This window comes from Cryptomeria japonica, chromosome 9, assembly GCF_030272615.1.
Source record: "Cryptomeria japonica chromosome 9, Sugi_1.0, whole genome shotgun sequence".
Lineage (NCBI taxonomy): Eukaryota > Viridiplantae > Streptophyta > Pinopsida > Cupressales > Cupressaceae > Cryptomeria > Cryptomeria japonica.
This window is the reverse complement of record NC_081413.1, coordinates 331622677-331645894: the sequence shown is the minus strand read 5'-3', so window position 1 is coordinate 331645894 and position 23218 is coordinate 331622677. Positions and strand designations below refer to the sequence as shown.

Sequence of the window (23218 nt, the reverse complement as noted above, 5' to 3'; positions counted from 1 at the left end):
GCTCATTTTCATCATTTATTTGCATATGAAAAAGAAACAAAAAAAATAACATCCATATTCATCCCCATTACATACATCTATACTGTAAAGATATGCATACATATAGAATAAAGCATATAGAAAGACATGTCATATTCAATCAACACAAGTACGATGAAATCAAATCAAGAGTTCGTATATCTCATCATAATCTTAGTATGTAAGAGTACAAATGATATCAATTGTCATATACAATGTCTCATTGGAGTAAGAATCATATAGGCTACAAAAATGGGGTATATAACACAATCTAGGAGATATAACAAATCTAGCTCTTTGTCTCTCCCTCATCGCCAGGTGGAGGAGGTGGTTCCTGTTGACTGACATCCTATCTGGGTGCCTTAGCTCCCTCAAATCGAGCCATATACTAAGAATGCAACACAACCTATTGTGCTACTGGGACCACTACACTATAAGCTGCAACATAATAAGTTGCCCGACTCATGTGATGCAAAACCTCTCACTGAAGAGAATCTTGCTTTGCTCTCACCTCTGTGATCTGTCGATCATGCTCAGCTCCGATCTCACCAATCAACCTATCTCACTCTGCCAGCTGCGTTTGCACCACTATCAACTGTGACTGCAAGTCTATCACCCTCGCCCTCAAAGACCATACTACGTCTGACACTGCCTGCTCTCTCCCCATGTCCCCCTCTCTGCCTCCATGCTCATCCCTTCGTTGCCTAACCTGTCTAGGAGCCACTCTCTCCTCCTCACCTCCAACCTCTGTTTCCCTAGAACCACCAGCCTCAACCCCAACAACTCCTAAGGATCCACCCTCCCCTCTATGTCATTATCAACCTCCAGGATCACCTCATGTCCATCTAGGTACATCTTCTCTTTGTCCCTGTACTTGCACTCATCCATGTACCTGACCTGGTACCTCTGCCTGTTGGTGCATCCTCCTCTATAAGAGGCGCATGCTCTCCAGGATCTATAAACTGAGGAAAATGATGTCTTTGAAACCAATCTCTATATTGGGGCAATGCCCTCGCGTCTGTCACATCCTCTAGGTAGTCCCAACTCTGCGACTGTAAACTCACTAACTCCTACATGCTCAACGCATATGATAGTCTCGGTGCCCATCCTCATCTCTCCTCCTCCCCATATCTAGCATACACTGTGAACTCCTAGGATATACTCTGCGGTCTCCCATACTTTCTCAAAACCCTAGATACTACAAACTGCTCAATAATAGAAGTCAATCTCCTGATGAGAGGTCGATTCATAAACATATCTCTCCGTTGTGCCCTCCAATCGTCCCACAACTCTAGACCCCTATATGGTCTCCATACTACAACGATCAAGTCATCCAACTACCTCCTCCAAAAATAAGTCTTGCCCAGGTGGGGCTGTGTAACATAACCTGAATATAGACATACAATAGGCTAGTTTGCCTCCCTATAATCATCTACAATAGGTCTGCATATCGGGATATGCTTCCATGCCCATATCTGCAAAACTAAGACACCTGTTGCCATGCTCTTCCCCTCACAGTCGACAATCTCATGCATCTCATGGTATATATGAGCGAGCAAGAATGATCCCCACCCTAATCTCACGGGATGAGTCAACAACCTCTCTAGCATTCTTGTTCAGTTGATTCTTGTTCAATCAAGTTCAATTTCAGTTGCGTCTCTCGCTCAATCTAGTTCAATCAAGTTCTAGATCGATGCTTGTTTCTTGATCATTCAAGTTCAAGAACGGTATCTCGCTCTTTGTCGGTCCTAGCTCAATAAAGTTCAGGATCGGTATCGTTTTAATCAAATCTGTTGAACTTCATCGCTTCAAATCAAGCTAAACATATCGCTCTTCGTTGGTTTTTGATCCATCAAGTTTAGAACTGATATCTATTTGACATCAACTATTCTTTGAACCAATGGGCTGCTCGCACATTAATTCAAAGAGGGGCAAATGTAATACCCTAAAAATGGTCACCTACACCATGGGCCCCTAATCTCGACAACATCACCAAGGTCCTAACCAGAGGCAATTAAATCAACCTTGAGCACCCAATTAATTAATTCTTCAATCATTAATATATGGCAATAAATCACTCTATGCTAATTAAATATTTATTTAATCAATTAATCATTCCAAGTAAATAATTTTAATCAATTATTCTATTTATTTAATTAAATATCCTAGCATATTTAATTAATAAATACATTTGCCATTTAAATCACAAAAAGAGGAATTAACTTACAAAAAGAGATTTATCACAAAAGAGGAATTAATTTGCAAAAGAAAGAGTTAAATTGAAAACAAAAGAAAAAAAATTAAATTGAGAGAAGAAATCAAACTTAAGATATTTCTTTTTCTAAAATTGAGATAACATGAGAAATCAGAAAAGCAATTAAATTGAATTAATCATTTTCTCTAAAATTAAAACTCAAAGCTTTTCTTGAGGAAAGAGGTTTAGTTGCATTGAAAAGGTTTTTTCTAAATAAAAATCTTGAGCAAATTAAAAAAATGTGCATGGAATCACTTATTTTTATCTCAAGTGCATGGAATCAACTAAATTTATCTCCAATGCAGACTCAAACTTATAATCTGAATGCATTCAATCAATCTATAATTGGAATCTATCTCAAGATTAACTGAATCTGATCTCTCAATTATTTCAATTGTGCTCTTTCAAAGAAGAATCTCAGCCGCTCATTGTTAATCGATCTTGACCGTTGGTCTCTCTTTTGAGTCTCTATAAATTCAGCCTTCATCTCTCATCCAAGACACCTTGGAGATTTATTGTTATTGTGCAATTTTTGCTCTGGAGTCATTGAAAATATTGTTCTTTGAGATTATTGCATCTTAGTTTAGCTTTTTGCATATTTAGTTTAATCATGATTGATTGAATTCATTTAGCTTATTATTCATTCACTTAGCTTAATATTCATTCATTTAGCTTATTATTCATTCATTTAGCTTAATATTCATTCATTTAGCTTGATATTCATTCATCTAGCTTAATCTTGAATCCATTTAGCTTATTCTTGTGCTCATATAGATTAAATATTTCGTCTTGGTGTAGTCTAGTCACTGGTATTGCTTAGACAAATCTGAGAGCAAGTCTATACTCGCATCTTTTAGAAGGCAATAGGTCAATTTGTTATGATTTTTATATTCATGATTATATATGTCTAACCATGCATGCAATGACTTAATTGAAGTGTTGTGTCTTACAACTTACAGATACTTATTCCACTTTTCACACACATAGTAATGTATTACAAGTCATAATACTATCAAGAAACTCAGGAAGGTGAGATAAGGGAATTGTAATGGTGAAAGTATTAGGGTTTCCACAATTATAAGTATGAAAACCACTAATATTTAGACTTAGGGACCACTAAATTAAAGATGGGTAAACTCGATAGATCTAGACACAAATCAACAAAGATAGGGTTGAGAATTCTATCAGATTTATGGGATTTGACTTGATTGCCTCTTTTAAGTTGAATTGTGAAGACATTGTAATGAGGGTAAACGTGTTAGAATTTAAGTAATATGTGTAAACAGTGAGCTACAATTGTTGGAACGAGCCACAAACCTGGATTTGAGAAATGTAAGTGTATTCAGATATGTTTCTAGAAGGAGCTCCTGAAATGTCAGGACCGGTATGCACTTTGTACCAGTCCTCTACACTTTTCATTGTCTAAACAATAACATGTTCATCTCTGTACTTGCTTCCTACACGCATAAAAAGAAGGGGAAATAGGTTGAGAACAAGGGTTTGCCTAAGTCAAGCCCCGGTTTAGGAATCAACCTTGAATAAAATATTACAAATACTGAAATAAACAATGAAAAGACATACCTCAAATCTGCAATGACTGATAATAATGCTTTGCTTCTTGAATGTAATTACATATGTTGTATGAAATGGCATGAACATGATAAAACCCTAATCACACACACATGCATGCATATGAATGATCTAATTTTGCTCTACAATGGTTGGATGAAGGAAATGCAGCCTTGAAGATCTCTAGAAATGCATAATGGTGAATTCTTGAATGTTTTAGGTTGAATACTTGAACAGATAGATGAAATTGGTTGATCAAATGACTTTATACATGAGATATGAGATCAATTTACTGATTAGGTCGACCTCCAACGGTCATATAGAACCACCAATTTCATTTCCTGTCGGAGAGATAGGTCTCATCCCTCTCTTGAAAATTGGGCCCCATTGAGGGGCGAGGGACCAAAATTAAGGCCCAAAGAGGAGGAAACCCCTCTAGAGAATCATTTGGTAGGTGCATATGGCATAAAAACTGGAGTTGAGACATTGAATAGACCCAAATAAGAGATGAGGGGGAGATGCGCTAAAGTAGGGGCACAAACATGACGTGTAAATTGACCCAATGACAATTTACGACGCTGCAAGAATTAGGGAAGTCAGACATGGAGAAGTATCCTATACTTAAAGACTTTGTGGATGTATTTCCAGAAGAATTACCTGGTGTAATGGTGAAAATTTAGGGTTTCCACCACAAGAAGGACGAAAACCTCTAATTTTTGCTTAGGGACCACTACATTAGGGAAAGATAGGAATTTGATAGATCTAAATGTTGATCAAATTCCAAGGGTGTTGAATATGCCTCTTCTTTCCCTTGAGTTGAATTGATTTATTGAAGATGCTGAAATTAGGGTAAATAGATTGAAATTGAGGTAAATACACACAAACCTGGATTTGAGGATTGTAAGAGGATTCAAACCTGTTTCTAGAAGGAGCTCTTGATTTGTCAGAACCGATGTGACGGTCACTCTAGTCCTCTACACTTTTCGCACTCCAATGGGGGATTGATTCGTCTTTGTAAATAAAGCTTATCCTGAAGATCGCAACTCCATACCTGCTTCCTACACACAAAAAGAAGGAAAAATAGGTTGGGAATAAGGGTTTGCCTAAGTCAAACCCCGGTTTAGGAATTAAACTTGAATGAAATACTGCGAATACTAAAATAAATAATGGAAGGATATACATCAGATCTGCAATGACTGATAATGATGCTTTGGTTCTTGAATGTAATCACATATGTTGTATGAAATGGCACGAACATGACAAAATCTTAATCAAACACACATGCTCGCTTATGAATGTTGTAATTTTATCCATAATGATTGAATGGAGAATATGTAACCTTGACAATTTTTGAGAATGCTTCATGATGAACACTTCAATGCTTGAATGCTTGATTGCTTGAACATGGAGACTTAGAATGCTTAGTATCAAATTAGGTTGATCAAATGCATTTATATGTGAGGATTTGGGTCAATTTACCGATTAGGTTGACCTCCAACGATCACATAGAGCCACCAAGTTTACTTCCAACCAAGGAGATGGGTCTCATCCCTCCCTTGAAAATTGGGTCCCATTGAGGGGGAGTAGGGTGCTTGGCACTCTGGTCCAGGATCAGGGTATTGGTGTTGCCCTAGTCCTCCTTAATCAGGGACCAAAAATTAGGGCCCAGGGAGGAGGACATGGCCCCAATGGATCATTTGGTAGGTGTATGAGGCATAAAAGTTGGAATAAGGCACTGAATGAACCCGAATAGGAGATGAGGGGGGAATGTGCTAAAGTAGGGGCACAAACATGAGGTGTAAATTGGGCTGGTGATAATTTATGATGCTACACCTGGATTGCCTCCCAAAAGAGTGTTTGATTTCTCTATTGACATCATTCCAAGATCAAAAACTATATTAAAAATCCCATATAGCATGACTACAATTGACTTAATATAGTTGAAAACACAATTGGAAGAATTATTGTCAAAGGGATTGATCGGACCAAGTATTTCAACCTAGGAAGCGTCAGTGATCTTTGTAAAGAAGAAAGATGGTACACTACACTTGTGCATTGATTACTCAATAAAGCAATGATAAAGAACAAGTACCCATTACCATGTATTGATGATCTCTTTGATCAAATGCGAGGAGTGTCGGTGTTCTCAAAAAATGATTTGCGATCAAGATATCATCAGTTAAGGATCAAGGATGAGGACATTTACAAAACAAATTTCAGAATTAGGTATGGTCATTATGAGTTCATGGTCCTACCCTTTGGACTTACGAATGCACCTGCAACATTCATGAACTTAATGAATAATGTATTTAGGGATTTCTTAGATAAATTTGTGTTGGTCTTCTTGGATGATATTCTTATATATTCCAAGAATGAAGAGGAACATCTTCAACATTTGGAAATTGTTCCACAACAGTTAAGATAGCATAAGTCGTATGGGAAACTCTCTAAATGTACATTCTTCCAGAAGAAAGTACAATAATTGGGTCATGTGATTTCAGCTGAGGGAATTGTAGTTGATCCTGGAAAGATAAAAGCAGTACTTGAATGGCCAGTATCAATAAATGTATCAAAATTTTGAAGTTTTATGGATCTGGCTGGGTATTATCGAAAGTTTGTAGAAATCTTTTCCAAGATAGCTTTTCCCATTAGTTCATTACAAAGAAAAGGGAAGAAGTTTGAGTGGTCAAAAAAATGTCAAACAACATTTTACCAACTTAAGGAGAAGTCAACTACAACTCTTATATTAAAAGTAACTAATCTAGATGGTGATTTTGTTGTCATCATTGATGCACGAGGAGAAGAATTGGGTGGAGTGTTGATGCAAGAAGGTTGAGTCGTAGCCTATGAATCAAGGAAGCTGAAGCCATATGAGAAAAATTATGCTTTACATGATTTGGAGCTAGTTGCGGTTGTTCATGCACTATAGATGTGGAGACACTATCTTTTGGGAAAACCCTTTGAATTGAAAACCAATCATCATGATTTTAAGTATTTGTTTACCCAATCGAATTTGAATGCTTGACAAAGAAGATGGTTGGAATTAATATCAGATTATGATTTCAATATCAATTACATCGAGGGAAAGGAAAATTGAGTTGCAGATGCCCTAAGTTGAAGGAGGCATATCTCCCCAGTGATATAAATCCAAATTAACTTCAAGGAACAAGTGTTGCAAAAATCCAAGGGTGATGAGTATTATGAGAAATTTAGGAAAGCACATATATATGCATGTATACATACATATATATACATATATATGCATGTATACATACACATATATATACATATATATGCATGTATACATACATATATATACATATATATGCATGTATACATACACATATATATACATATATATGTATGTATGTATGTATGTATGTATATACATATACATTTACATATACATATACATATACACATACACATACACATACATATACATATACATGTACATATGCATATACATATATGTATACACATACATATACATATATACATACATATGCATACACACATATACATATACATACACACACACACACACACACACACACACACACACACACACACACACATGTGTGTGTGTGTGTATACATACATATATGTATATATGTATATGTATATGTATATGTATATGTGTATACATATATACATATACATACACATATACATACACATATACACACACACATATATATACATACATACATACATATATATATATATATATGTATGTATGTATGTATGTATATATACATACATATATATAAATACATATATATATATATATGTATGTATATATATATATATATATACATACATATACATGTATGTATATATACATATGTATATATACATGTATATATATATATATACATATGTATATATACATGTATATATATACATACATATATATAAATACATGTATATGTATGTATATATATATATACATACATATGTATGTATGTATATATATATATACATACATATGTATGTATGTATATATATATATACATACATATGTATGTATGTATATATATACATACATACATATGTATGTATATATACATATGTATATATACATGTATATATATATGTATATATATATATACATACATATACATAAATACATGTATATGTATGTATATGTATGTATATATATATATATGTATATATATATATGCATGTATATATACATATGTATATATACATACATATGTATGTACATACATATGTATATGTACATACATATGTATATGTACATACATATGTATATGTATGTACATATACATATGTATGTACATATACATATGTATGTACATACATATGTATATGTACATACATATACATATGTATGTACATATACATATGTATGTATATATACTATACATACATATGTATATGTACATACATATGTATGTATGTACATACATATGTATGTATATATACATATGTATGTATATGTATGTATGTATATATATGTATATATATATACATATATATATATATACATACATATGTATATATATATACATATATATATATACATACATATGTATATATACATACATATGTATATATATATATATATCTGTATACATATGTATGTATACAGATATATATACATATATATACATATACATATGTATATATATATATCTGTATACATACATATGTATACAGATATATATACATATGTATGTATATATATATACATATACATGTGTGTGTGTGTATGTATACATATACATACATGTGTGTATGTATATACGTATATATGTATGTACATATACATATACGTATACATATGTATATGTATATGTACATACATATATGTATATACATGTGTATATATACATGTGTATATATACATATGTATATACATATATGTACATATACATATGTGTATACGTGTATGTGTGCGTATACATATATAAATATGTGTGTATGTATATAGATATGTATATATACATACATACATGTGTGTGTGTGTGTGGGTGTGTATACCTAAGCGCACCCCATAAAGTAAGCATTGACCATGTCAAAAGGGAAGTGCTTAGTATATGGTAAGTGCTATATATTAATCCTTCCTTTAAAAAGGGGCATGAATAGTGCCTTGAGCAACATTAACCCCCTTTAATAGGGCAAGCTCCTATGTAAGCGCACCCTATTAACATGGCTTGGTAGTTTAGTTAAAAGCTATACCTAATATTAAGGTGGACTTAGTAGATAGGTATGTAGTCTTGGAGATAGAAATATACTTGTTTAGGTAAATGATTAATGATAACTAATCACATTTGACTTAGTAAATTATTAAGGATGATTCGTAGTAGAATTTTGTTGGACTATTTATTTGTCAACTTTATGGTTAAAAGAGAAGCCACGTAGTCTTAGTGGTGGTGATGGGAGAAAGAGTGGTGGAAAATAAGAGAACTTATTTATAACATCAAGCCTTTCAAATTTGTGTATAAAGAGAGGAGCTCTCTTTCTTCTTGGAGCATTTTCATCTGGGATCATCTCTCATATATTCATCTTCATAATCTCTTTTCATTTTGCATATTGCTCATTGTTTTTTGTTATTTTCATTTGTGACAGAAAGAGAATAGTTCAAGTATAATGAGAAAGTAGGATAGTTATTATCCTTAAAAGAGCTTGTGAGATTCTATGTTTGTGGATAAGTTGTGAAGCCAGTGGGATTGTCAATAGGAATCAATATCTACGTAGAAGCTATAATCCATGCATGAGGATTCTATGTTTTCTTTTATATTGAGATATGTTATGTATATAAAGTAAGATCTTGTAGAAGCTTCAAGTGATGCAATGATTGAAATTATGTTACTTGTAGGATATGCATTCTTGAGTTGATAGAAAACTTGATAATCTTTATGATTAGATTTATGTATATGTATGTAATAGCTAAGTTAGAGTTGTGTTATGGTGTGTATCTTTAGTATATATGAATGATTGATTTGGTTAATCTAGGGGTTAGGTCAATTTGTGGGTGATAATAACCTTATGGGAATGATATGGGAATAGAATAAATGGTCAGTATACCAAATAGAGAAATGAAGTGGGTGGACATACAACTCATACTCAAAGTACTGGGTGATGAATTATTTGGCAAAAGTAGTGTAGGTTGCCACTGTCTACACCACTGGTTCATTGTGATCTAGGTTTACATACTAGACAAGGAATGTCATACGTGTAGGTTGTAGCCAATATATGGTAGCTCTATTTATGTAGGACACAACACTGTGCTCGTAAGGATATTATTATGAGGTCACCAAACCAAACTCTTTGTCAAAGGGTCGGGTCACTCCTATTAGAAGAGGCACGAGGGACTGTAAAGTCTTGGTTGGGTGGAAAAGCGCTTGAGTGATGCTCTTCCTCATGCAGTTGGTAGTCAAAATTTGAGGATGTATGCCAATAAGGACATCTAGACCATTTGTTTACCTTATGTTTCATTAAGCTCATAGAAACTTGTATGTATTCATATATTCCTAAAGTAAATGGAAAATTGAAAAGGAAAAATTTAAATACTTTCATATGTTTATGAATATGATGTTGTATTTAATTTATGATGAAATGGAAAAGCTGAAATGTGATTTATTTCAAATATGCATCTTGTTTATGAAACAAAAAAAGGAAAATTTTAATTACTTGTATGTTGGCAAAACATTTCTTTCACATGTGGGTTAAAACTTAGTAAGTTGTTTATGAAATGGAAAAAGGAAATTTTTTATTACTTGTATGTTCTTTAGTAATAGTTCATTCACCATGCATACTAGATCGATGAGCACCCCTCATGAGAGTTTGTTGTCTTTAATCTTCATAGTAATGCATAATGGTCCATCAAGTGCAATTATAGTCTCACTAGGATCAAACATGATGCATAGTTTAAGTTTAGGTTTAGGTTTTTTTAAAGAGGTTCACAACAATATTTGACTCTGCACCAAAATCATTGGGACAAAATGTAAGTAGCTTAGACTTGACAAAATTGGTGGAGTTTGAAGGCAAAGGAATGGTGAAAATTTTGAGATTTCAATTATGAGGTGCTAAAGATTTGTTTCCTTTATCATTCACACCGTCTATGGATATAACATTGTTATCAACAAAGTAATAATCTTATACTTCAACTTATAACACTTTTTGATACCATGACCTACTTGATTGGTATTGGGAAAAAGCTTTGTGATCGAAAGAGGGTCATAAAGGCTTAGAGGTATCTATAGATTTGATGGGAGGAAGTTGCAACACATTAGCATTAATAAACCTCAACATTATACTATGCAAAGACTCGGAAAGAGGAGTTAACTCTCTTTCTAAAGTATTTGGATGAAGGGGCCACACTTAGTGTTGTGGCTGCCACTTGTGTGTTGACGTTGTTGGAAGAGTTATCATTTATCTTGACGAAACCTTTATTGTGTTTGTTGACCTTTGCAAACGATTGTTGTGTGCTCTCATTCTTATCAATTGAATCCATTGAAGGAGATGATTCAAGTCAGATCACACCAATAGCTTTGAAGCATTGCACACAATTGCGTGAAAGAGGTAAATTCAGGAAATAAAAGCTTGTCTCTAATATCCTTTTGTAAATTAGTAATGAAAATGATTTGAACATCATGATTAGGTATAGGATAAGCAATTTTTGAATGCAAATATTTATATCTACCAATAAATTAGTTGCATTTTCTTTAACTCCTTGCTTAGAATGAATCACATCAGTCAAAGTAATTTTAGGACCAATGTTATTTTTAAAATGTCGAATGAAATCATTAGCCAATTGTTGAAAAGAAGTGGTGGAATAAGGAGGCAAACAACAATACCATTACAAAACTTTATCTCTAAAGGTTTGAGTAAATATTTTTGCTACAAGTCTTTGATCATCAGAGAAATCACTACAAAAGGTTTGAAATGTCTTCATATGAGTTAGGGGGTCACCTTTTCCATTGTATAAATATAATTTGAGGGATGTCCACATTCTTAAGAGCAACCAAATGAACAGTCTCATCAGATGGTGGGCTTGCTACATCATAAGTTGGAACAGTGAACTTAGATTGGACTAAAGAAGCCACTTATTATTGTAAGGATGAAACACTTTAACCTAGGTTATTAATAGTGGTTGTGGTGGATCGATTGGAATTGGACATATTGGATTGTGATGGAGGAGTGATGTTATTGTAGGTATTTGGAGGTTGAGGATAAGGAGGGGGAACATTATGATATGTTGGTATAGGAGATGGTTTGGAAAAAAGTGAAAGACTCATGGAAGGATGTATGCAAGAATATTGGTTAGTAGGATTCCCCCCATGACTAACATGTATAGGATTAAAAATTTATGTAGAGGTAGTCATGATAGAAGATGTATATGTAGGAACACTAGGCAAGGATGCAGGCATAGGAATGAAATTCTCAACTTGACTACTAGGATGAGAATAACTAAGAGCTTCAACGCAACTTTTTATAGTCATAATGCTAGTATAAACAATATGAGAAATGCCACACAACACTTCCACACATATCACATCACTTTTAACCATTATTTTCAATCGTTGAATCAAGGGGATTGCCTCACTTTTTGAGTATTCTTGACCCATCCATCGTTGAAACCTTTCCAACTCATAGTCAAGCTTCCCCAATCAATTAGTAGACACCCTAATTGAAGAGTTGTCATCCCAATCATGAGAATTGTGAGGTGAATGGGGCTCCATGATGCTAGATATGTCATGTGTCAAATTAGAGGAAGTTTTGATACTCACATGGAATATAGGTTATTCAACTCAAGCTCCATATCCTTGGTATTTAAACTTTGGGAAACCCTAAGTCTATAACTTCTTCTCACTAGAAAATTGGATGTAGGACTTAGGTTGACAAAGGGGATTATTGAATGCACATATTTGAAATCACAATGTGTATGCTCAAAAAATGTAACTTTTTGGTTAAATGATTGATTAACCGATGACTTAAGCAATGCGATTTTTAAAATTAAACATTAGATGCTTATAAATCTGAAAATAACATGCTATAACAATAAGATCCGAGCATATAATTAAAAAAATATGAAACCCACAAGCCAATTTTAAGAGAATAAATTAGGGTTTTTGTGAATGGAATCTCTAAATTTATATGCATATATGATATATGAGTGCAAAATATGAGCGATTAAATGCATACAAATAAGATCTGAGATTGCAAATCAGAAATATTGCAAATGTAACAATGGTGGGTTCACCAAAAATGTAAAGTGGAAAAATGGAAATAGTAAACATAAGCTTAGGAATGTAAATTAGGAAAACACCTATTTCACATACCATTACATTCAAAAGGGAACTAAACCCAATAGACCGAATCTTAATTCTTTAGAGAAGAATTGAGTTGAATTTGTATTTGAATTAGGGTTAAATTGCAATGCTAGATCTAGGACAAACAATGAGAAATTGACATAAAATAATAGTAACAAAATGTTCTAGATATCACACAAAGTTGTAAGCTTAGATAAAAGATTGGATAATAGATTAGAACCTGTGATAGAAAGTTTGAGCAAAATTGTTGGGACCAGGGGGAAACCATCCTAATCCTCTAAATATCAGAGGCAGGTAAACTTGACATTTTTTGAATCAATATGACACGTAGAATTTATTATTAGAAGATTGTCAGAAATTCGTGAGACCAAGGGAGCTGACCATCCTTGTCCTTTGCTTTTTGTGCTTTCAAAGGTTGAATCTGATTGTCATCGTCTACTCTATCAAATTCCTTGCTCACAACTCCTATGAAAATGTTTTGCACACAAAATGACAAAAATAGGTTTGTTGATGGGGGTTTGTCTTAGGTCAAACCCCTATTTAGGAATTAACCTTGAAATTGAAATGATAATTGAAATGAATTTGTAATAGAATGGTTTCCTTTTAAGGGAAAGACTAGAAGTGATATGTAAATGCTTGAAATTGAACTTGATACATCGATGAAGATGTCAGACAAGGATTTAGGATATTATGTAGAATATCATCATAGAATGTTGATCATAAATGTCATGCTTGAACTTGACTTGATTTCTCCTTCAATGCTTGATTGCTTGCTCACTTAGACTTGAATTGATTTTGTAATTGAGAGTTCGCTTGAATTGTAAAATGACCTCCTTTCCATTTATAGTTCCCCTTAGTTCCCGAATGAAGGGGGGCAGGCTTCCTTTTATACCTATTTGTGCATTAAGTGTTTGAATTTTTGGAGCAAGCTGACACAGAGCCAAATTTACCGCACATAAGATGTGACTGTTGAGGGGTCCTATTTTGGGTCTTGATTGGGAGGACCAAGCCGATCAGGTTGTACTAGTCTCAAGTTAAGACCAGAGGGTCCAAGGCATCTCAGTCTTGTCAATCAATACTTAAAATTGAATAGAGGTTGTGTAAGGAGTTGAAGATGTAGAATTTAGGAGGGTGTGAGAAAAATGAAAGCAACCAAGCATTAAAGGCTGAAATGCCAAGGTGAGGCCTAGTTGAGGATGAAATTGTATAGGAATACAATTTACAATGCTACATTAATAGCCAAAAAATGTATAAAAAATATTAATTTTGGGGTCTAAGCCACTGCTGTGGCTTTCAAATCCTTTAAGGAGCAATACACTGACTTCTTTTCTTCAACCCACCCAAGTCCATCAACTTACAATAATCACAAAATATACATTCCCAAAGGGTGATATATATACCATTTATATATATTACAAATTTTGAATCCCTACCTTACATAAGTTACAAAAATTACAATATTTATAGAAATGTTTCATTATAAAAAAAGAGTCACGATTCAGAAAACAACATCATATTGATTTTTTCTCTTGGGTCCTCTTCAGCTTGCTCACTCAGTAATCCTCTTTCTTGAATTTCAAACGATTTTTAGTGCGTCTCGCCATCTCAAGACCCACCTCCTTCAACTCTAATTCTCAGTCATGCAAATATTCCTTGATGAAGTTCCAGCCCAATTGGGCTTCAGATCAATGGTTTTTTTAATCATAGGAGGCACTCTAGAAAAGGGTCATAATGGAGGTGTAAACTTTGCAACATGTAACCAATCACCATTGTGAGAAATAAATCCTTCACCAATTTTGGCCATTGCAATAAAATCTTCCATTCCATCCCTCCCTCACACACTCATTCATGACCCAATGCACAACATTTTTTTCACCCAACTCTAAACACCACGCTATAAATAAAGATGCAATGCCAATATTTGTGTGGTACTTGTACTTAGACTTCATATACTCTTCCCCCAACATCATGTCAACTAGTTGCAAAAACATCAAGTCTTCAATTTTAAAAATATTTTTTAGGCTTCCTTCCAAAAATTTACCCAAGAAAGCTAATTGTCCCTTCTTCGTTATTAAGGTAAAATTAGCTTCCATTCTCTTGAGCTTTGCAACACTCAACCTACGCTTGAATTCACGTTTTTCACCAAACACCGCCCAAATGAGAAATGAAATAACTATCTCCACCTCTTAAAATTACTTCACATGCCTCTCGTTTCATGAAGGGCATTTTTCCTTTAATTCACATGATGATCGTTGTGAATGGTTGCAACTTGTACCACCTCCTCCTTGATATTTAACCCCTCTAAGATGCTCCCAAATCTCATTTGCCTCATTTGCATTGAATCTGGACACCCATTTTGACAGGGTGTTTGCTACATCATTCCCTTCTTGCTTCGTATGGAAGAATTTAAATTCTAAAAATTATGGCAAGACATTTCTAGTGATTTTGATATGTTTATTTAACTTCCATGCTTGGGCTTACCCTTTAATAATTGCATTTATAATCATTAATGAATCTCCCTCTAAGTGAAGTCTTAAGATCGAGAGTCTTCTCACCACGATGATGACTAGTAGAGTGGCTTGTGCTTCAGCCTCATTATTTGTTCCATCCGTCAATTTATTTGCCCCAAAAGCAAAAATACTTCTAGTCCAATGACAGGCCACATATTTCCCTTCGAATGGACCTAGGTTACTTTTTGATGCCCCATTGAAATTAATTTTCACCCATCCATTGTTTGGCTTGTTCCACATCATTGCCTTGTTTGAGTTACCCTCTGGATTAATTCACTCAATCAGTCCTATAAATATATATATCCTACCTTCTTTCTTTCTATCCTCATGTTTCTCTCCCTCTCTCCATTTCTATTTGACTATCACTACTCTTTATTTGTTCTCCATCCATATATCTCTATCTTTATCTCTTCTTCTACCTCTATCCACCTTTGTATCTTTTTTTCCCTCTTCGTCTCTTACCCTATCTTCCTCTCTCCCTTTATCTCTAGATATGTCTCCCTCTCTCTATCCACCCATCTCTCTCCCTCTCCCTCTTTATAGGCCCCTGTATCTATATCTCTTTGGGCCTCTCTATATTTATTCTCTTGCCCCCCTCTCTCTATCTACACACACACACACATCTTTTCCATCTCTATCTGTCCCTCTCTCCTCTCTCTCTTTATCTCTTCTCCCTTTTTCCATCTCCATCTCCATCTTTACCTCTATCTCCTTACCCCCCTCTCTCACTCTTCCCCCCTCTACCTAGTTGCCTCTTTCTATCCCTATCTCTCCATCTCTCTCCCTCTCTCTCTTCATAGGCTCCTGTATTTATATATCGTTGGGCTTCTCTATCTCTATCTCTCTATATTTATTCTTTTGCCTCTCTCTCTCTCTCTCTCTCTCTCTCTCTCTCTCTCTACACACACACACACACACACACACACACACACACACACACACACACACACACACACACACTTTTCCATCTCTATATGTTCCTCCCTCCTCTATCTCTTTATCTCTTCTCCTTTTTTTTCATCCTATTCTCCATTTTTACCTCTATCTCCTTACCCTCCTCACTCACTCTTCCCCTCTCTACCTCTGCCTCTTTCTATCCCTATCTCCCCATCTCTCTCCCTCTCCCTATTGCAAACATAACATGAACCTATTGGTCGTGGGGCTTGAATAACTTCTTGATTTTAAAGGTTTTATTCAAGACGTGTTTGGATCCTTGTAAGTGGATGCATGGTTGATTTGAAGCTATCATTTCACCATTGATACCTTTGTTGGAAAAACAACATATTTTGCTAAATGGCCTACCAATTGACATAAATTAGACCAAGATTTTCCTTAAGGTAGAAAGATAAGGGCTTAGTTAACTTGTTTTTTTTTTTCCACAAAATTTTATTATACTATATTTTAGAGAAGAATGTTGGTCTTTTGTATTTTGTATTTTTTATATTTATTTGTTTCTTTTAAATATTTTTTAGAAAATATTACGTAAGTTAAAATAATGTTTAGACAAAAAGATGTGTTTTTTTTGGTATTTACATGTAAGAGATAAAAACATATATTTTGTATTTTAAACTTTTGAATTTCTATATCATTTATATTTATTTGATTCTTTTAAATATTTTTTAGAAAAACATTACATGTTAAAATAATGTTTAGACAAAAAGTTGTGTTTTTTTGGTGTTTACATGTAAGGGATAAAAATATATATTTTGCATTTTAATTTTTTTAATTTATATATCATTTGTAAATATAAACTTATGTTTTGTTCGAGTTATTTGGTATTAAGATTAATTTTTATTTAGAATTTGTTAGCCAGATTTTATTATATATACTATTCTAATTTTAAAATAATCCACATATCTTGATCATTTGATATATTGGATTAAGCCACTTAATGTCTTCTTGATTGCAAATTCAAACCCTATATTCTAATCTTTAAATTTAGAGGCTGCAAACATAGATTTATAACCATTTTATGGGTCATTAGCATATATAATTATCAATCAAAGAATCGCTTCAAATACGAATTCGGTGATGAACTCTCTCTCTCTCTCTCTCTCTCTATATATATATATATATATATATTTATTTCTTCTTATATCTCCATCTCTTTATCACTTTACATCACCATCTATATCTATATCTCCCTCTCCCTCTATATCTCTATCTTCTCCTCTCTTTTACTCCCTATCTATCTCTTGATCCCTCTCTATCTATATCTCTCCCTCTACCTCTCTCTACCTCTCTATCTATTTCTCTCCCTCTACCTCTCTCTATCTTTCTATCTATTTCTCTCACTCTTCCTCTCTTCATCCCTCTTCCTCTCTCCCCTATCTGTAGACATGATTTCCTCTCCTATTAGGAAAATAGTGTCTCAACCTTGCAATGATAAAAGAGTACTATTGATACATGAGCGGCAGGGGTTCAGAGGTAACACCCTTGACTATAGGGGGTTGTAATGGGGTCACCCATTTCCATGCCTAGTTGGGGGTCTAGGGGGCAACATGCCTTGACAAGGGTTTTTAGGGGCAACACCCCCAAAACAAAATTTCATTTGTAATTTATCATTGTGAATCCTAATTGTTTATCAATAGGTCATAAATCCAATGGTAAATATTTTATACACTTTGTTTTCCCTAGAAGGCAACCCTATTTTACGGGGGTATTGTATTACGACTAGGTATTGTGATGTGTTTGAAGAGTCAGATAGTTGTTGATTTTCCTATAGATTTATGTTGGTGATACTCCCATAAGAAGCTTGCTCTACAAGTATATTGTAATTTATTGTCGACTTTTGAATAATATATCGAATGACTTTTGGAGTGTGGGGTTTTTCTATTGAAAGGGTTTTCCCCATGTAAATCATTGTGTTGTGGTATGCATGTTATTTATGTTCATTTCTATTAAGTTTTTTGTTATTGTTGCAAAGATCTGTAAAAATTTTACATTACCATCCTCTCAAGATTAGTGTAGGAAGTTGTTTTGATACTTTAACTTCTTTACATCTCCATCCATCCATTACTATCCCCCCTTTCTCTCCATTTTCTTAGACCTCCATGTCTATACCTCTTTATCCTCTATATCTCCAAATTTATTTTTCCATCGCTATCTCCTTATCTCTCCTTATCTCTCCATCTCTCTCTACACCCATATCTTTGCCTCTATCTACCTTTCTCTATATATCACTTCTTATCATTATCTTCATTTTTTTTTATCTCTCCCTCTCTCCCTTTCTATATATTTATCTCTTTCATCTCTATCTATCCCTCTTTCCTCTCTCTCCTCATCTTTCCCTCTTTCTCTCCATATCCCTCTTCCTCTCCTTCTCCATCCCCATCTCCACCCCCATCCCCCATCCTCATCCCCATCTCTATCTTTCTCTCTATCTCTATTTCCTACCACTATCTCCTTATTCACCTCCCTACCTCTCCCCAAAATCTCTCTCTCTCTCTCTCTCTCTCCTTCCTCTTCTATACATGATTTCCTCTCTCTCGTTAGGAAAATAGTGTCTCAACCTTGCAATAATAAAAGAGTATTGTTGATACATGAGCTACGAGGGTTCAGGGTTAGCACCCTTGACTATAAGGGGTTGTAAGGGGGTCACCATTTCCATGACTGGCTAGGGGTCTAGGGGGTAGAACGCCTCAATGAGGGTTTTTAGGGGCAACACCCCTAAAACAAATTTTCATTCATAATTTATCATAGGGGCAACACCCCTAAAACAAAATTTCATTCATAATTTATCATTGTTAATACTGACTATTTATCATTAGGTCATAGATCTAATGGTGGATATTTTATGTACTTTGTTTGCTCTAGAAGGTAACCTTGTTTTATGAAGGCATTGTGATGCATTTGAAGAGTTTGATAGTTGTTGAGTTGCCTCTAGATCTCTAGTGGTGATACTTCTATAAGAAGCTTACTCTGCAAGTATATTGTAATTTACTGTTGATTTCTGAATAATATTTGGGTGGCTTTTGGAGAGTGGGTTTTTTCTCTCGAAAGGGTTTTCCACAAGTAAATCGTTGTGTTGTGGTATGCATGATATTTATGTTTATTTCTGTTAAGTTTTTGTAACTGTTGTAAAGATCTATAAATTTTTGCATTACCCTCCTCTCAAGATTAGTGTAGGAAGTTGTTCTGCTACTTTAACCTCCTTACATTTCTATCCATCCATTACTACCTCACCTCCCCCTGCTCCCCCTGCTCCCCCTCCCCCCCCACCTTTCTCTCCATTTTCATAGACCTCTATGTCTATATCTCTTTATCTCTCTATCTCCTTATCTCTCTATCTATCTCTACACCTATATATTTGCCTCTATCTACCTTTCTCTATATATTGCTTCCTATCCTTATCTTTATCTTTCTATCTCTTCCTTCTACATATTTCTCTTTTAGCTCTATCTATCCCTCTCTCCTCTCTCTCCTCATCTTTCCCTCTCCCTCTCCCTTCCTAACCCCATCCCCATCCCCCATCCCCATCCCCATCCCCATCTCTATCTTCCTCTCCATCTCTATTCCCTACCACTATATCTTCCTTATTCAAAGATTTTGTTTTGATATGTTTTAGTTGTTTTTGGAGATTTTTGTTGCAAAAACAATATCAAGTTACTTGATGTGTTAAAAAAAAATGCAAAATATAGACCAAATTTTTCATAATTGATATGTTAAAAAAAAAAATGCAACATATAGACCAAATTTTTCATAATTGATGTGTTAAAAAAAAAATGCAAAATATAGACAAAATTTTTCATAATTGACCATTCACACCTCTTCGGCATACCCATAGGAGACAAGATATGATATATTCTATCAAGATGGCCCAAAAACTAAACCATAATCAGCAAATTTCAATATCACATGAATTTTTATTAAATAATAAATTCAGTAAATTAATGGCAGGGATATCAGAACTGCCAACGAACTGCTCTGCCCTCCAAATTTAATACAGGAAGCGTTCTTGCTCTTTTGATTAACACATTACGCATGTAAACGATAAATCACGTGTCTCCAATGTAAAATTAGAAAGGGGATGAGTATGAAATATAGAATGGTTGTATGATAGGAAGGAACGCTCAACTAAAGAAATGGATTACCAGTGCACCTGATGGTGACGATGAGAAGGATAACTGGGTAAGTAATGGTTTCTGCTCTTGCACTTGTTATCGTTGTAGTATCATACAACCAGTATTCATGCTGAATGAAATGGAATAAGCTATCTTCATTTTAAAGGCGAGTATTTTTTGATTTAGGGTTTTTTTTCTAGGAATGGAAACCGTATCTGCAAGTTTTGAACCCAATTTTCCACCGATCTGTGATTACAGCGAATATTAGCAGTGTTAAAACAAGAGAATATATTTTTTTGGTTGGAAGTCAGTAATTAGTCCGTTGCGCGGGTGCACGAATAATCGGACTTATTTGTTCGAACCCAACTCCCTCCCTCGTTCCCCCTCCTGGCAGCATTTCAAGAAAGTCCTTATTGTGATCTTATTCTGATTGCTTTTTATATGCTCGTGGGTTTTGAGAAGAGAAGAACCTTGAAACATATTATCGATTGAATAATGTATCAGATATTGGAACCCTCTTCTCTATGCATTGATGTAAGTGCTCTTTGCCTGGAGATCAAAGAGGCTAAACTTTACAAACTACATTTTATAATTACTACCAGGGTAGGGCAGGGCAAGGCCCAATCATCATCGCTCGCAAGCACCTGCACTTTGAATTCTTTCATGTGCCACATGTCGACTATATCGATAAGACAATTAACTTGATTGATTTGCCCTTCCATCGGCTGGGCATGTTTTTACTCGTTCTAGTTCTTTCTTTCTTTCTTTGCTTATCTTATTTTTCTATTAGGAGAGAGGAATTGACCTATTTTACTTCTGGACATAATATAGTTTCAACCGATGATATTTTTTAATCTATTGTAACATGTTTTTCCTATACATGTACATTCACTCCTTCCTGTTTTGTATCTCTTTGACAAAGCTTTGTTGAGTGCGTATTGCAAGGAATGGATGCTGCAATTCTCCTATGCAGTGAGTTTTTGTTGAGCACTTCTGAAGTGTATATAAGGAATAAGATGACCATCCTCTTATCTCCCATTTGATTTGTCGATTTCATGTTTGTAGCAATTTGTAATGTTGTGGGAGTTAGAGTGCATTTCACTACTAAATCTGCCTTTAATTATGATCTACAAGCTGGCTAATTACAGAAGTGAGTGCTACTTTTAACACTGACTTCTCTGTATTAGTTTTGCCTCTTACTGCTCCTTTTTTGTAAATCTTTTTTCAGGCCATTATTGTCTTCTACAGACAAGGTCTGCAATGCTAAGATTATTTGTAATTTGTTTGCATTTCCGCATTTTCAGTCAATACTGCAAATATTTTGGTCTCATGTGTTAATATAATTGCGCTTTGTTTTATATACATATTACACCAATTTTCTTTCAAGCAAATTACTCATTTTTGAAACAGTGGCTAGATCGATTGTGCCTTGTGGTCTGGCATTATTTAAGATTAGGAATTTTTGTGGCAAGGGTTTTTTTTTATTCTTAAGGACAGTGAGAACATAGTCTATGCCAAAGTTGATTATTCTCTGTTGCATCCGTATTGCATCTGTTCATTTGTTTGTTCTTATCATATTCTATCCTATTTATATAGAACTTGTTTACCATTCTTATCAAGGAAGCAACTGGCCTTAATTTCTTGCTGGTTAAATCATTTGGACTGCATTTTAATTATTCAAATTCACTTGAATAGAGAATGTATGCACATGCGTATATGTGTGCATGCATAGATAGATATTAATTCACGATAAAATAAAAAATCACAAAGAATTTGAAAACATGGTGACCTTGCAGGGTTAAAACCTTTGGACTATAATTTTATTAATGAAATTCACTCGAATGGAGGAAATTATGCATGCGTGTATGTGCATGCATGTTCTTGATTAAGAAAAAAAAAAGAACTTGAAAAGTCAGTGACCTTGTAGGTTGTAGTTTTCTCACTGTCGCTCCAGTAAAAAAACTGTAATTTGTTGCCGAAAATGCTTCGAAAGGTCCAACACCATGAAATAGAAAAACGAAGGAAATTTTAATATTATGTGAAATAATTTTTTCTTTGTTTGTTTTGATGGATTCACTGCAACAATTGGCTCTCTTCACATGATCTTTCAGGTTCTCAAGGTGACTTGCTTTACATTCTATTTTTAATCGTTTCATTTCCAGCTGTGTAAAGTTATAAATAGAATGACATCTGATTGTGTGGGTAGCTCTGATTTCAAAAAATAATTCTTTGATTTTTGGTTGTTTTCCTTCGCTTCAATTCATTGCTTCCATAACACATTTACATTTTTGCAGTTAAGGTTGTTGTCCATCAAATTGTTGATTAAATCTACATCACATATATATTTTTACCACACATGCACCATACATATACAAACATAGGTACTTGTATATGTTATCTATTTCTTATTTGTGCCCTTTCCCCTGTTTCCATTTTGATTACATTATTTGATGTTTTCTCTGAATCGATGATATAAATTTAGATTATATTTGGTGATCA

General features: G+C 34.3%; 1 protein-coding gene across 2 annotated transcripts in view; it reads left to right on the top strand.

Annotated features, from left to right (window-relative positions):
* Positions 1 to 20495: 20495 nt before the first annotated feature.
* LOC131029732 (phosphatidylinositol 3,4,5-trisphosphate 3-phosphatase and protein-tyrosine-phosphatase PTEN2A) overlaps positions 20496 to 23218 on the top strand; it is an 87773-nt gene continuing 85050 nt past the window's right edge. For both annotated transcript variants that reach the window (XM_057960360.2, XM_057960362.2), the window contains exon 1: positions 20496 to 20786. The gene's annotated coding sequence lies outside the window, so the exon portion shown is untranslated. The remainder of the gene's footprint in view (positions 20787 to 23218) is intronic.